The sequence below is a fragment of the Canis lupus genome, chromosome 14, assembly GCF_011100685.1.
Source record: "Canis lupus familiaris isolate Mischka breed German Shepherd chromosome 14, alternate assembly UU_Cfam_GSD_1.0, whole genome shotgun sequence".
Classification (NCBI taxonomy): Eukaryota; Metazoa; Chordata; class Mammalia; order Carnivora; family Canidae; genus Canis; species Canis lupus.
In genome coordinates, this window is record NC_049235.1 from 25,815,248 (window position 1) to 25,831,927 (window position 16,680).

Genomic DNA, 16,680 nt, shown 5'->3' on the forward strand with positions numbered 1-16,680 from the left:
GGAATAGTACTCAGTCATCAAAAAATGAAATCTTGACATTTGCAGCAATGTGGATGGAACTAGACAATATTATGCTCGATAAAATAAGCCAATCAGAGAAAGACAATTATCACATGATCTCACTCATATGTGTAATTTAAAAAACAAAATAGAGGATTATGGGGAAGAGAGGTAAAAAAAAACAAGATGAAATCAGAGAAGGAGACAAATCATAAGAGACCTGTAATCACATGAAACAAACTAAGGGTCACTGGAGGTGAAGGGGGTAGAAGGATGGGGTAACTGGATAATGTACATTAAGTAGGGCACATGATGGAATGAGCACTGGGTATCATACAACACTGATAAATCACTGACCTCTACCTCTGAAACCAATATGTTAATTGCATTTAAATAAGTTTTTAAAAAAACATTGGGACAACTGATGAAACTGTATGAGCAGTGAAAAATCAGTGTTAATTTCTTGATTTTGATGGCTATTTTGTGATTATGTAGGAGAAAGTCCTTGTGTATTGTAATCAGGAGTGATAGCAACTTACTCTAAAATGGTTCTTGGGATCCCTGGGTGGTGCAGCAGTTTGGCGCCTGCCTTTGGCCCAGGGTGCGATCCTGGAGACCCGGGATCGAATCCCACATCAGGCTCCCGGTGCATGGAGCCTGCTTCTCCCTCTGCCTGTGTCTCTGCCTCTCTCTCTCTCTCTGTGTGACTGTCATAAATAAATTAAAAAAACATTAAAATAAATAAATAAATAAATAAATAAATAAATAAATAATAAATAAAATGGTTCTTGAAAACAGAAATGTCATGCATTATTCTCATTTTTTTCCTGTTAAGTTTAAAGTTATTTCTTAATAACTAAAATTGTAAATTCACCCATTTCCCTCTTCACATTATTTTTCTTCAGAGCGCTTATCAACTTCTGATCTACAACACATTACTTGTTATTGTCTGCCTTCCTCTATTGGAATATAGACTACAGAAATTTTTATATTACTTTTACTGCTCTATTCTAGCACCTTCCACAGTGTCTGATCCATAGATGATGCTCAAGAAATATTTGTCCAGTGAATTGACTCTTCCTATCTCCCAGGTATAGATTACCTAGAGCCAGTTAGCAGGCACAGTTCCATTCCATGACACCCATAGAAAAAGAATCTCTTCTCCAAAGGAAACAATGTGTAGAAATAAGGAAATGAAGATCTACCTACACCTAGACAAACACAGATTTACTATAGAAGAGTTCCACCCACTAGAACCAGAGATTCCCAAACTCCTTCAGTTTCATTGGTACTTTTGAATAATGAAATAGACCAGAGCAGTCAATTTTTCTAAAAAAAAAAGAAACTGCTTATAAGTCAATTCAAGTTCTCTCTTTTTCAAGCCAGATTTCTTAAAAAAAAAAGAAAAAGAAAAAGAAAGAAAGAAAAGAAAAAATATGTTCTGGATTGGAATAGACAATTTTTTTAATCTTCTACCCATCTCATCAAAGATTTTAATGGTCTTAGGGAAAATATAAGTCAAGGTAAAATCATCTTGACTGATGATCTTGTTAAATCATCTTGAGGGTTTTAAATGTACACTGAGAAAAAAATGATATTTCCATTTGTAAGAGAATTCATTTGAAGTTATGCTTTTACCTTTTCTGTGTTTTCTTTATTAGCCATACAGTTCTTCAGAATGTACTTAAATTGATATGAGAATATTATGGGAAGAATCAGGAGTATTATAGCATAAAAATATGAATCTCATAGTCAGAAAAACAGAGACTTATTCCAGCTTTATCAATTATTAGCAGCTTAATCTTAGGCAGATTATTTAACCTTTCTAAGGTTAAATAAGACACTTTCTAAGTGTCTATTTCCTAATTATAAAACTGGTGGGATAATGATAATGCCTACCTTATAGACCAATTTTAAAGATAAAATACATATATATGTATAATACATATACATATGTATATGTAAAATACATATATGTGTATCTTTGCATATATATATATATATAGAGAGAGAGAGAGAGAGAGAGAGAGCTTTTAGCACAGGGCCTGCATGTAATGATAAATATGTAAATATTAGCTTTTTGCTGTATATGTAATTGAAATATAAACTTCATATATAAAATACAAATATACAATGAACCTAATTAAAGGGAAATACATAAACAGAGTTTTTTTTCTGAGTTTCATTCTGATAAAGTTTTTTCATTTTCTGTAATTCATATTAACATATCCTTGAAAAATAATATTGTAGAGTGATATAAATGTAAAGATGCAGCTTTGACTTTGCATTGTTAATATTTATGAGAAGCTCAAATTTTATGTAGAAATTATATTATCTCAATTTGAAATTGACTTGTAAAATATGACATTTCATTTTCATTTGCACACATTTTATCTCTCACTGATTAAATAATATCCCAAATCAGCTTGAATTTGTCATATCTGTTTATAGCTAAAGGTAACAACCAAATTGTTTTGGGCTAATTTACATAGTAAGTATAGTGGAATTGTTATTCTATATAATGCATCAGATATGGATTAGTTCAATAAAATGCTAAAGAATTTAATAATGTAAGTTGATTTTGTGATCTGTATACATCGGTATTCAAATTAAATTAAATGCTAAAATAATGTTTTAAAGCAAGCTTTACACAGGCTACTTGTTCTCTTTTTCAGCTAACATAGTTCTATAACATAAGCTTAGTCTCATATTAAATCTGGTTTTGTAGAGCTAGTCCCAGTTGCTTCTGATTCATTTTACTCTAAAGTTGGGTAGCAAAATATTTCCAGTCCTCAGACCTAGTCTTGAGTTTCAAGTCTTCCAGCTTATCTCAAACCCAACTAATGTCAGGAAAGCTTATAATGATTGATGATGTAAAGATGGTTAATAAATACCTCAGCAGCTACAGCACAGAGGCTCAGTGCAATGTCATTTTAATTGTGTATTAATTATCTGCTAGAGTCTAGATCTTGGAGGAGCAATTAAGCTTGCAATAAATATTAGGTCTCTAGATAGATAGATAGATGATAGATAGATGATAGATAAATAGATAGATAGATGATAGATAGATAGATAGATAGATAGATAGATAGATAGACATAGAGATAGAGATAGATATAGATAAAGATGTAGACCAAGATATATATAAAACTTTTATATATTCAAATTTTCCAAAATTAAGCTGCCAAACCAAAGACTTTTGTGCATTTTATTCTAAGATGTCCTACAATAACAATATTCTTACTACAATCCACCCATGTCCGCTGGTGGTGGCAGGGTAGGTAGGGGAAAGATGTCAGCCTAGGATGTCATCACACAGGGGCTCAGGCAGAAAAAGTCTCCATCTCTATGTTCCAAGCTAAAAAGAAAGGACAACAGCAAGTCACATAAAAACTCTAACATTTTACCCAGAAATGATGTTATTGCTCACATTGCATTGACCAAAGCAAGATACATGGTCCCATCAAGTTTCAAAGGTACAAGAAAAACAATTCTACCATACACCATAAAGGAGAGAACTGGAAAAACTTGGTTAACAACATGAAAGACCACCATAATATGCCCAACACCACATAAAATATCCCATTCATTGTTCTTCCACAGGCAAAATGCACTCATCACTTCCTCTTGGAGTCAATTCAAAAGTCATGGCATCAAGTTCAGAGCTCATGCTCTTTGGGTGATGTACAAAAAACTCTGCACCAGAGATTAATAGAAAGTATTTTATGTGGCTTCTTTTGATCCAGAGGCTATAAAATAAAATGGTAAGTTTTTATTCCCAAAAACCCAATATACAACAGTGAAGCAGGGCAGGATAATCAAAAATAAATACATTCACAAAGTTAAAAAAAAAAAAAAAAGTGTAGAAGACATTGGTCCTTAGCAATTTTGAAATCTTCAAGGCAGAATTCTGAGGACCTCCTTAAGAGGTGAGAAATGATTGTTGATTAAACATTGATTTCAGTTAGAAATCAGAAAATAACACCCTTCCTATTTTCTTTATGATCCCTGGCTCATCGTTTGGGATATTCTTCTCTCCCCTTAGTTTCTTTGGCCACATATAGAGTGAGCATCAAGATATACACACTTCATGAAGTTTGAGGAGCTTTCTCCTGCCCATAGATGAAATATACTAAGCCTCAAACAGTCACTTTTTGTACTCTAGGATAATAGTTTACCAGAACCACTTTCTTACAATCACAACAAATGTTTTATCTTTTTTATTCTAGTCACTTCAATGTGCCAAGAGCCACAGCCATAATTCATTTCTGGACATATTTCTTTAATTTATTTGTTTTGTTTGTTTTGCTTTTTTGCCACCATGTATTACCCACTTTCAATACAATTATGTATTCTATGAATACACTATCAAGAGGATAACCACTTTAATCTTTTGTTAAGCAAGCCTTTTTTGCTCAATCTGGAGTATGTACTGAATGCTTCCTTATGCCACTCATGAGTTTTAGCAATGAATATAATTAGCAAACATCAAGGTTTGATCCTTAATTTATAGTTCAATTTTAATAGTCTTATCATTTTGTATTAGTTGGGATTGTGAAGCATCCGTTTGTCCAGTTCTATAAGTTTCTAAATTTATGGACTCATTCTATTCTCTTTAATCCCTGCTTGTAAGTAGACCAATTCTTTTTTGATCTTGTTTCTATCTTGTAATACCTTGTCAAATGCAATCAAGAGAAGCTCACATTTATAATAGTTTCTTTAAAACCTCTTCCCTAAGAATAAGAAATTCATTTGGTTCATGATTTTCCTTCTAAGTCATTTCATGTAATATTTCCTTAAGAGCTTTACTACAGTAATATGTTGTTTTCTATCCCTTTAGTCTCCAATAACCATTTTTGAAGGTTAACTTCAAATGCCTAAGCCAATGTCACATATTTTAGATTTTTGTATTATGACAGTGTTTACTTCTGGTACCAATTTTCTATAAGGTAGACTTCACTATGCTGTAGTAATAAATTCGGTAATGATCAGGATTTCTAGGGGATATGGTGGTGTAGAAGGAACCTACACCTCATCCCACAGATACAGATAACAGCCACATCTGAGTAAATAACCCAGAAAATTACTGGAACAATGGCAGAACAAACTCTGCACAGCTAAATGTAGAGAAGAGGCCACACTGAAGAGGGTATGAAAAGTAGAGACAGAGTCAGGAGATAGACTTCAGGACTATCCACAAGAGGGAGAGACACTTCAGGGACAGGGAGGGAGGACAACAGAATTTCAAGCCAGGGATCCCACATGGGGAAGACGAATCACCATGTTTGGCTTTGAAAACCAAAGAGACCAAATTTCATGATTCTTACAAACAGAGGGGTTAAAAATCAGCAGTCTCCCAGAAAGATGAGAGGAAACTGAGTCACCACCCTTAAAGAAATAACAACAAATAGTCCTGTGGAGACACAGCATTGAAGCAGCAGTTTGAAAAATGCCTAAGGTATATAATGATGACATTTGTTTACTAATCTCAGAGTGTGTGCTGGAGGATCATGGATCATTGAGAGACTTCTCTAGAAACAAAGGAGCTGGCAGACATATTTGCCTCCCCTACATCTCAGCCTATATACACGAACACCTGCAGAAACCAAATGTGGTGCTAACACTTGCTACCTAACTTGTTAACAGCATATCCACCCATGCCTTTTCCTGTAGACATGCCTTCCTCTAGCCAGAACCCAGTTCCAGGCCGCTCCCAGAGAAGACCCATGTAAACCTTTCTAATACTGCCACACTGCTCCACATGCTTCTGCTGATCTATCCCTTCTAAACTGGCTTGCCATGGTTGCTTGGCAGCTGAAGATCTCCTCCATCCAGCACAAAACTTGCTGGCACCATATGTTCCACCTCTGCATTTTCTTGCAGTTCAGTACTACTGCATCTCTGGCAAATTCCTGGTCTGACTCAACTAAATCCCAAGGCAGCCCCAGATTGGCTGACTAACACAGGGACCAAACCCTGCCCACAACTGGCAAAAGGAGCCATTGGAGATGACTCGACTGAAGGCAAAAGTGCCTCAGCCACATTAGGGTAAACACAACACACATAGGAGACACTCTGAAGCACAAGGTTCTGGTGAACAGGGGGGCAGTGAAGGAGCTCTGCAAGGCACTATAGGAACTCTTCTTCATAAGCCCACTATTTTCAAGAGAGGAGATGTAGCTGACTTTCATAACACAAAGAAGTAGACACAGAATAAGACAAAATGAGGAGACAGGGGAATATGTCCCAAAAGAAAGAACAGGACAAAACCACAGCAAGAGATCTAAATAAAATTGAGATGTGTGCTTGATAGAGAATTTAAAGTAATAGTAAAGATACTCACTGGACTTGAAAAGAATGGAGGACCTCAGCAAGACCCTTAACAAAGAGATAGATGACATAACAAAGAACGAGCTCAATAAATGAAATTAAAAATATACTAGAGGGAATAAATAGACCAGGAGAATCAAAAGATGGGGTCAGTGACCTAGAGGACAGAGTAGTGGAAAGGAATCAAGCAAAACAGGAGGAAGAGAAAAATAAGAGTAAAAAAGGAAAATAGATGTAAAGAACTCAGAAATACCATCAAGCATAATAACATTTGCATTATAGGGATTCCAGAAGGAGAAGAGAGAGAAAAGAAGCCAGGACAATTTATTTGAATAAATAGTAGGTGAAAACTTCCTGAATCTGGAAAAGGAAACAGAAATCCAGATCCAACAGGCACAAAGATCCCCCAACAAAATCAACTCAAAGAGGTCCACAGCAAGACATGTAGTAATTAAAATGGCAAAAAGTAGTGATAAAGAAAATTTTTAAACCAGCAAGATAAAAGAAAACTGTTACATACAAGGGAAACTCTATAAATAGACTCTCAGTTGATTTTTCAACAGAAGCTTTGCAGGACAGAAGGGAGTGGTGTGATATATTCAAAGTGCTGAAACAAAACAAAAACAAACAAACAAAAAACTGCAGCCAAAAATCCTCTATCCAGCAAAGCTGTTATGCAGAATAGAAGGAGAGATAAAGGGATACCTGGGTGGCTCAGTCCATTAAATATCTGTTTTCAGCTCAGGTCATGACCAAAGGGCCCTGAATCAAACTCCACTGCTGACAGGGAGTCTGCTTCTCCCTTTCCCTTGGCCTGCTGCTCTGCTAGCTTGTTTTCTCTCTGTGTCAAATAAAATAAATAAAATATTTTAAAAAGAGAGAGAGAGATAAAGTTTCCCAAAAAAACAAAAGTTAAAGGAATTCATGACAATTAAAAGAGCCCTATAAGAAATGTTAAGGGGGAGCTTTTGAGTGGAAAGAAAGACCATAAATAGGAGTTAAAAAAAAATAGGAAAAACAAAAGCAGTAAAAGTAAGTATATCAATAAAAATCAGTCAAGGTATTCACAAAAAAAAAAAAAAAAAAAAAGCATGTAAAGTCTGACATAATAAACCTAAAATATAGAGGAAAGAGGAGTAAAGAGTGAGTTCAAAATTAACTGACCATTATCTTAATATAGATTGCTATATGCTGAAGAGATTATATATACATCTAATGGTAACTACAAATCAAAAACCAGTATACAAAAAAGAAGAGAAAGGGATCCAGGTATATCATCAAAGAAAGCCAGCAAACCATGAGAGAAGAGAGCAAAAAAAGAAAGGAATAGAAAAGAACTACAAAATCGACCATAAAACAAGTCACAAAATGGCACTAAGTATATACCTATCAATAATTACTTTGATTGTAAATGGACTAAATGCTCCAGTCAAAAGACACAGGGTGGTAGAATGGGTAAAAAAGCAAGACCCTTCTATATGCTGCCTACAAGAGACTCATTTCAGACCTATTGTAAAAATACAAATAGATTGAAAGTGAAGGAATGAAAAGTATTTATCATGCAAATGGAAGTGAAAAGAAAACTGGGATAGTAATACTTACTGAGCAAAACAGACTTTAAAACAAAGACTATAAAAAGAAATAGAGAAGGACAGTATATAATCATTCAGGAAACAATTCAACAAGAAGATGTAACAGTTGCAAATATTTATGCATCTAATATGGGAGCACCCAGATACATAAAGCAGCAAATGACAAACATATAGGAAGTAGTTGATAATAATACAATAATAGTAGTGGACTTTAACACCCCACTTATATCAATAGGCAGATTATCCAAACTGGAAATCAACAAGGAAAACAATGGCTTTGAATTACACATTGAACCAGATGGATATGTCCAGATATAATCAGAACATTGTCTTCAAGATCACATGGAACATTCCCCAAAATAGGTCACATGTTGGGCCACAAAACAAGGCTCGACAAATTCAAAGACATTGAAGTCATATCACATACCTTTTCTGGCCACAACACTGTGAAATTAGAAATCAACAACAAGAAAATATCTGGAAAAAAAACCACAAATATATGAATGTTAAATAACATGCTAGTGAACAATGAATAGTCAACCAAGATATTAAAAAGGAAATAAAAAAATACATGGAGACAAATGAAAATAAAAACACAACGGTCCAAAATCTTAGGGATGCAGCAAAAGAGGAAATTTTATAGCTATATAAGCCTACTTCAAGAAGCAAGAAAAATCTCAAAAGAAAGCCCTAATCTTGCAACTAAAGGAGCTAGAAAAAGAAAACTGTAGAAGAAAGGAAATAATAAAGATTAGAGTATAAATAAATGAAATGGAAATTTTAAAAAATAGAACATATCAATGAAACCAGGAGCTGGTTATTTGTAAAGATCAATAATAATAATAATAATAATAATAATAAATCTTTAGCCAGATTCATAAAAAAATAAAAATAAAAGAGAGAGAGAGAAAGAAGGAGACACAGCGAGAAAGAGACATATATTTCAAATAAAATCAGAAATGAAAGAGGAGAAATAACTAAGACCATAGAAACACACAGAATTATGAGAATATTATGGAAAATTACATGCCAACAAAATTGGACAATCTAGAACAAATGGAAATGGAGAAAGTTTTTAGGAACATATACCATACCAAAACTGAATCAGAAAAATAGAAAATTTGAACAGAGTACCAGCAATGAAACTGAATTAGTAATCAAAAAACTCCCAACAAACAAAAGTCCAGGACCAGAGCCTTCATAGATGGAATTCTACCACATATTTAAAGAAGAGTTAACACCTATTCTTCTCGAACTATTCCAAAAAATAGAAAAGGAAGGTAAACTTTCAAATTCATTCTATGAGGCTAGCATTAGCCTGATACCTACTACAAAAAAGAGACTTGCATGCCAATATCTCTGATGAATATAGGTGCAGAAATCCTCAACAAAATATTACAAAACTGAATCTAACAATACATCAAAAAAGTAATTCACCATGATCAAGTGGGATTTATTCCTGGGATGCAAGAGTGGTTCAATATTCAAAAATCAATCAATGCAATACATCACCTCAATAAGAGAAAAGAAAAAAGTCATTTGATCATTTCAACAGATGCAGGAAAAGCATCTGACAAAGGACAAAGTACAATATCCATTCACAATAAAACTCCTCAACAAAGTAGGTTTGAAAGGAACATATCTCATCATAATAAAGGTCATATATAAACAATAAAGGCCACAGCTAACATCATCCTAAATGGTGAAAAACTGAGAGCTTTTCCCTTAAGATCAGGAACAAGACAAGGATCTCCACTATCACTACTTTTATTCAATATAGTACTGGAAAGGCTTAGCCTCAGCAATCATACAAGAAATAAGAAATAAAATACACTCAAATTGGTAAGAAAAAAGGAAGATGTCCACTATTTGCAGATGGCATGATACTATATATAGAAAACTCTAAAGACACCACCAAAAAACTATAAGAACTGATAAATGAATCCAGTAAGGTCACAGGATAGAAAATCCATATTCAGAAATCTGTTGCATTTATATACACTAGTAATGAAGTAGCAGAAAGAGAAATTAATTAAACAAACCCATTTACAATTGCACCAAAAATAATAAAATACCTAGGAATAAAGTTAACCATGGAGGTGAAAGACCTATACTCTGAAAACTATGCAACACTGATGAAAGAAATTGAAGATGACACAAAGAAATGGAAAGATAATCAATGCTCATGGATTAGAAGAACCAATAATGTTAAAATGTCCACAGTACCCAAAGCAATCTACACATTTAATGCAATCTGTATCAAAATACCAACAGCAGGACACCTGGGTGGTTTAGTTGTTAAGCTTCTGCCTTCAGCTCAGGTCATGATCTCAGGGTCCTGGATCAAACCCCATAGGGGGCTTGTGCACCTGAGCTCGTTCTCTCTCTCTCTCTCTCTCTCTCAAGCAAATAAAGTCTTTTTTTAAAATACCAATAGTATTTTTCACAGAACTAGAATAAAAAAATCCTAAAATCTATGTGAAATCACAAAGGACCCCTTGAATAGCCACGGCAATCTTGATAAAGAACAAAACTGAAGGTATTGCAATCCCAGATTTAAAGATATATTACAAAGCTATACTAATCAAAACAGTATGGTACTGGCACAAAAATAAATACATAGATTAATGAAACAGAATAGAGAGCCCAGAAATAAACCCATGATTATATGGCAAATTAATCTTTAATAACAAAGGCAAGGACATACAATGTAAAAGACAGAGTCTCCTCCACAAATAGTGTTGGGAAAACTGAAGAGCCACATACAAGAAAATGAAACTGAACCATTTTCTTATACCATACACAAAAATAAACTCAAAGTGGATTAAAGACCTAAATATGAGAACTGAAACCATAAAAATATTAGAAGAGATCACAGGCAGTAATTTCTCTGACATCAGTCACAGCAACATTTTTCAGCAACAGTTTCCTGGAAGCAAGGGAAACAAAAGCAAAAGATCAACTATAGGGAATATATCAAAATAAAAAGCTAATCACAACAAGTGAAACAATCAAAAAACTAAAAGATAATCTATCAAATGAGAGAAGATATTTGCAAATGACATAGCCATTATAGGCTTAGTATCCAAAATATATAAAGAACTTATACAACTCATGGAAATGCAAATCAAAACCACAATGAGGGGGCACCTGGGTGGCTTAGTGGTTGAGCATCTGCTTTTGGCTCAGGTCATGATCCCAGGGTCCTGGGATGGAGTCCCACAGCAAGCTCCTTGCACGGAGTCTGCTTCTCCCTATGCCTGTGTCTCTGCCTCTCTGTGTCTCTCATAAATAAATAAAATCTTTAAACAACAAAAACAAAACAAAACCACAATCCACTGGCTCTTACAGCTTCTATGTAGAAGTGACTCACATCACTTCTATTCCAATTTCATTACCCAGTTCCATTCAACCTCAAGGTATAGGAAAGTGCAATCCTATCTGTATCTGGAAATAGTAGTAAATAAAACTAATCACTCAAACAGTTAAATGAGTCAATATGTAAGGATGTAAGGGCTATATTGCTTGTATATCACACATTTCACAAGTACCTCATCACCCAAGGATAATTCTAATAGAAGGATTCTCCTTTATCATTCTATGTACTTCCTTTTTTAAAAGTGTCATTCTCTTGAAGAGCAGCACTTACAAGATAAAAGAAAGCTCTTCCTTAGTCTACAATCCTAAATTCTTCTAATTGACTCTTGATCCACCTACAAGATTCCAACAAAACTTCCAACTTCCTGGCTAGTTAGCCAAAACAATCCCAGAAAAGAAGAAAAAACTAAGATGACTAACAGTTTCCAAACTCAATACAAAACAATAGAAATAGAATGTGGTACCAGTTAAAAAAAAAAAAAAAAAAGAAAGAGAGAGAGAGAGAGAGAGTTCAATGGAAAAAAACTGAGAATCAAAAAATGAACTCCTACATCATCAATCGAAAAAGTCAACAGATTTTCAACAAGGGTACCAAGACAAATTCAATAGGGAAAGACTAGTAGTGTTCAAAACAAAACAACTGGATAGCCACATGCAAAAAGAATGAAATTGATCCTGTTGTATTACAAGGTCTAATATTTTGTGTGCTGCATTGACATTTTTGAGCCTCATAGGGTCCCAAAGTTCTAAGCATGAGATACCTTGCTCTTGCCTAATATGCAACTGGACCAGCTGCAACCCACTCAGTCCTCAGTCTAATGGGTTCTAGCTCCCTGTCAGCCCACAAAATTCAAATAAGTCAATCCCAAATAAGCCATGTGAAGCAGGGATCACCTCATCCTCTGGTTACTACAAAATCTGACTTCCACAGCCTCAGCTTATTCCTGCTAATCCCACTTGCAAGCCCCATGTGGCCCTGCATGACATGCTGTGTCTCCTCCGGGGAGGAGTACATTAGTGGTTACTTAGAACTAAGAAAAGAGACTAGAGTAGTGATAGCTAAAGAACACAGATTTTCTTTTTGAGGTGATGAAAATGTTCTAAAATTAAGTGTGGTGATGTACAGACATGTGAACATATGAAAACCTATTAAATTGTATAATTTAAAGGTGTGAATTGTGTGGTAAGTGATTCATGTCTCATTAGACAAAAGGGGGGAAGGATACAAAGAGCTTTCAGAAAAAAATTAAAACAAAGAGTTTTTGGAATTTAAGCTCTGAATAAATGAACCTGCTCTTTTTCCTGTTACAATTTCTCCAGTTCCTGAGACTATCGTTCTTCTTCTGATTTTACTTCCTTCTTTCCAAAATTTAAGCAGCGCTCCCTGAAATGATGCTCTCTTTAACCTTAGAGATGCACAGTGGGGCCTAGATCTACCATAGCCCCAGCTGGTTACCTCTTACACAAAGCAACCTCCTCTGGGGTTATTTAGGGAGCAGCCCAACTGCCCAATACTCATCATTACCAAAAAATAATGAGTATCCTTTGGTGTGTCCTGTTCTATCATACAATAATGAGTATGAACAAGGAAGTGTTCTATCACCTAGACATTCTCACAATCTGGTTCAGCAGTTAGTCACTGCTCATTCCCCACAAATGAATCAGGATGCTATTGAAGGAGTTTGTATTCCGGACATCCAAGTAATATAGCCCATTCTCTAGAACATTGGGATGAGGTCAGGCAGGGCATCTTGCAGTCACAGTTGGAGACTACATCCCAAAATTCACCATCATAAATAATACTATGGTTCCTCTGCCCTTTCAGCAGCCATCTAGCTACAGGATGATTCTTCTAACAATGCGTATACACTTAAATGCTTAGTCTGAAAAACTTTAATTGGATCTGAAATCTTATTTCACTATCTCAAAAAAAGTGCCACATTTAACATTTAAACATTTAAAAAACTGATTGCAACTTTTGTAAAATTAAATTTTTCTAAAGAATGTTTTAATTTTTAATATACTTATGTGAATAATGTTTCTCATCAACAATAACTATTAGAATTTAAATAGATCATCACATAAAAATTTTTATTTTTGATTGTATATGGCCATTTTAAGGGAGAAAACATCATGATATTAAAAATGATATTCTCAGAAAACAAACTCAAGTTTTTCATTAAAATTTTCAAAATATTTTATTTAGAATCACCTACAAATTCAATAATATCTTCCATTTTATTTGCTATTCATTATTCTTATTATACTATTACTAAAAAATAAAATTAGCAATACAAAATTTTTCCACCCAGACCCACAGATAACTCCAAACACCACAAAAACTGTCATTTCTATATCATTTTTCTGCCACAACATGAAGAAAGTTAGGAAAGCATTAGTTTAAATCCAATGGCCAACCACTTTGAGGAAGCCCTCATTAACAATATTGTCTATTTCTCCTCTTTCCCTCACTCTCTCAAACACTGTTTTTATATCTACTACTTCATTTCCCAATCCAGTTTAATCCCTGGCAAAATCCTACTCCTAGTCTGCCATGTCTTGCTTGAGAACATAAACTATAATAAATGAGTACATAATCCTTACTAACTAAAGTCAAAGGGAATGCACCCTCATTTATTAAGAAGAGTAAAACCATCTGTTAGGGACTGAATCATGTCCCCTCTACCAAATTCATATGCTGAAGCTTGCATCCCCAAAGTAACTACATTTGGAGACTGGGCCTTCAGGGAGGTAATTAAGGTTAAATGAGATCATAAGGGTGGGGTCCTAATCTGACAAGACTCGTCCCATTATAAGAAGAGGAGGAGACCTCGGAGATCTCCCTCTAAGCACATGCCCAGAAGAAAGATCATGTGACAACACAGGGGGACAGTGGCAGTCTGCAAAACAGTAAAGAGTTCTCCCCAAAAACTGAATTTGCCAGTACCTTCATCTTTGATTTCTAGCTTCCAGAACTGTAAGAAAATAAATTTTTGTTTATTTTTGTTTAAACCATCCAATCTGTAGTGCTCTCTTATGGCAGCCCAAGCCAACTAATAACACCATTGTAAAGAAGTTCCACACTTGGTACTTACTACATAGTTTGCTGCGTCCGATTACACACTATCTTCTCTACTTCACTCTCATGGGGGAAAAAAAAACACAAAAATATCTTATCTCCAAAATAAATCCCTCTATCTGTAGCCTTCTATCAAAATTCCTCTCTGTCTTTCCCTTCTCTCTGTTATCAGGTTATTTGGGGACAAAGAATTACTAGTGACAAGGCTGTCTAATAGGAAAAGGAAAAAGAGAAATAGTCTTGAGGAAATTTTTGCTCGGAAGATAATGAAATCTGAAGAATTCTTGCTCTTCACTGAAGTCAACGCTGTGGTCATGGAAACAATTCTTCCCTCCAGGTTCATTGTCACTCTCCCTTTGAGCCTGTTGGACTAACTACTCCATTCTTGGACTTTGGTTTCCCCTTTATAGGATCTACACTCACTATCACCTTCTGTTAATTAATTTCCATCTAGAGATGAGTAGTATAATGATGAACTGGTAAATTTCCCATTTACTCTAGTATACTAAGTTGCCACTTAATTATGATACAGCTGTTTATATTTAATATGATTAGTTTATGCCTGGAGATCTTCATCTATACTCACTGTCTCCCTTTCTTCATTTTCCACTCTTTCCTCCATCTATTCCATAGAAATCACTCATGTGGCAAGCTGCATGTTACCAAACGTAGTGGCTATTTTCTGTCCTTTTCTGAACTTTTCAGCAGCAATAGCATAATTCACCACCAGCATCCTGCTTCTTGAAAGTGATTCCTTGTTTGGTGTCCATTACACTAGACTCTCTGAGCTCATCTCCTCAGTCTCCTTTCCTGCTCTTCCTTCTCTATAAAATCTCTAAATGCTGGAGCTCTCCCAGATCTGTCCAGGACCTCCTTCTCTTCTGTATCTACATGTTCTCCCTACACATTCTTAACCACTACCCTACCTTTAAATACCATTGATATGCTGATGTCTCATAAATGCATTCTCTCCAGTTCTCCAGATCCACATACTCAGCTGCTTACTTGATACACCCCCTTAGAATCTCCAACAAATACTGCCAAACTGTCAGTCCAAGAAGTAATCTTGATTTTCCCACAGATCTTGTTTCTTTTTTTCTTTTTTAAAGATTGTATTTATTTATCTATGAGAGACACAGAGAGAGAGGCAGAGACACAGGCGGAGGGAGATGCAGGCTTCCTACAGGGAGCCTAATACAGGACTCGATTCCAGGACCCCAGAATCACACCCTGAGCCAAAGGCAAATGCTTAACCACTGAGCCACCCAGGGGTCCCACACATCTTGTTTCTTTCTAAGTTATCCATAGGTTGGTAAAGGGTACATCTTCTCATTAAGTTGCTCAAGCCAAAACTAAGGGTCTTTCTTAATACTTCTCTTTCTTTCCCTCCTATATCCATCAAGTCCTATTGCTCCTCTTTCCACATTATATAAAATATCTATCCTCTTCTCTCAATCCCCACTGCCCCCACTCTAATCCAAAGGTAACTTTATTTCATCAAGATTATTAAAAGTGGCTTCTAAATAATCTCCTTGCCTTTACTCTTGCCCTCTTTCACTCATTCTTCAAACAGCAACCAGACTGTTAAATAAACAAACAAAAAAAATCATATCACTTACTGAATAAAAACCTTCCTATTGCCAGAATAAAGTCCAGTCTCCTTACTCTAGCCTGGTTCCTACTTTCTCTCTTACATCTTTTTGTACCAGTGTTTCAATGACTATGCTCTAGCCACGTAGACTTCATGTGGCTCTTCTTTCAAGTTTCAGTGCCTTTGCACTTACTAGCACTTGTGACTATAAAGCTATTCCAACAGCTCTTCCCTTGGTCAGCTCATGCCTACCCTTCAGGTTTCAGCTATATTATATCCTCACAGACAACTTCCCTTATGAACTGATTTAAAATGCTTCCTACCTCTTCTTTGCCCTCTCTTTTAGTTCTCCACCTTATGGTCCTGTTTACTTCCTCACAGTAATTATCATAATCTATAACTAATATATGTACCTGTTTACCTATTTCCCCCAATAATAGGGGAGGGGAGGTATATGTCTACATTCTTAGTCCCTATTTATTGAGGGACATCTCAATAAATATTTGTCAAGTAAATCAATACATGAATAAATGAATGACTGTTATTCTGGCCTATGCTCTAGTAACTAATAAACTTGGCAATCCTTAAGGTTCATTTTCACATTTGTTGAGCTCAGAAAGAGCAATCTCTACAGGCAGCTGATTTGCATTCATTGCCTGTATTTTCTCCAACATTTCACCCTCAGAGTGTAACTGATCTTAAATTCTACA

The 16,680-nt window shown here is 35.2% G+C and overlaps 1 long non-coding RNA gene across 1 annotated transcript in view; it reads right to left on the reverse strand.

The window, feature by feature from the left end:
* The window catches only part of LOC119866185, a 55,601-nt gene extending 40,710 nt beyond the window's left edge, over positions 1 to 14,891 (reverse strand). The window contains exons 1-2 of the long non-coding RNA XR_005369178.1: positions 14,396 to 14,891; positions 3,245 to 3,358 (exon numbers count right to left, since the gene is read on the reverse strand). This is a non-coding gene — a long non-coding RNA (uncharacterized LOC119866185). The remainder of the gene's footprint in view (positions 1 to 3,244; positions 3,359 to 14,395) is intronic.
* Between the last annotated feature and the right edge of the window lie 1,789 nt (positions 14,892 to 16,680).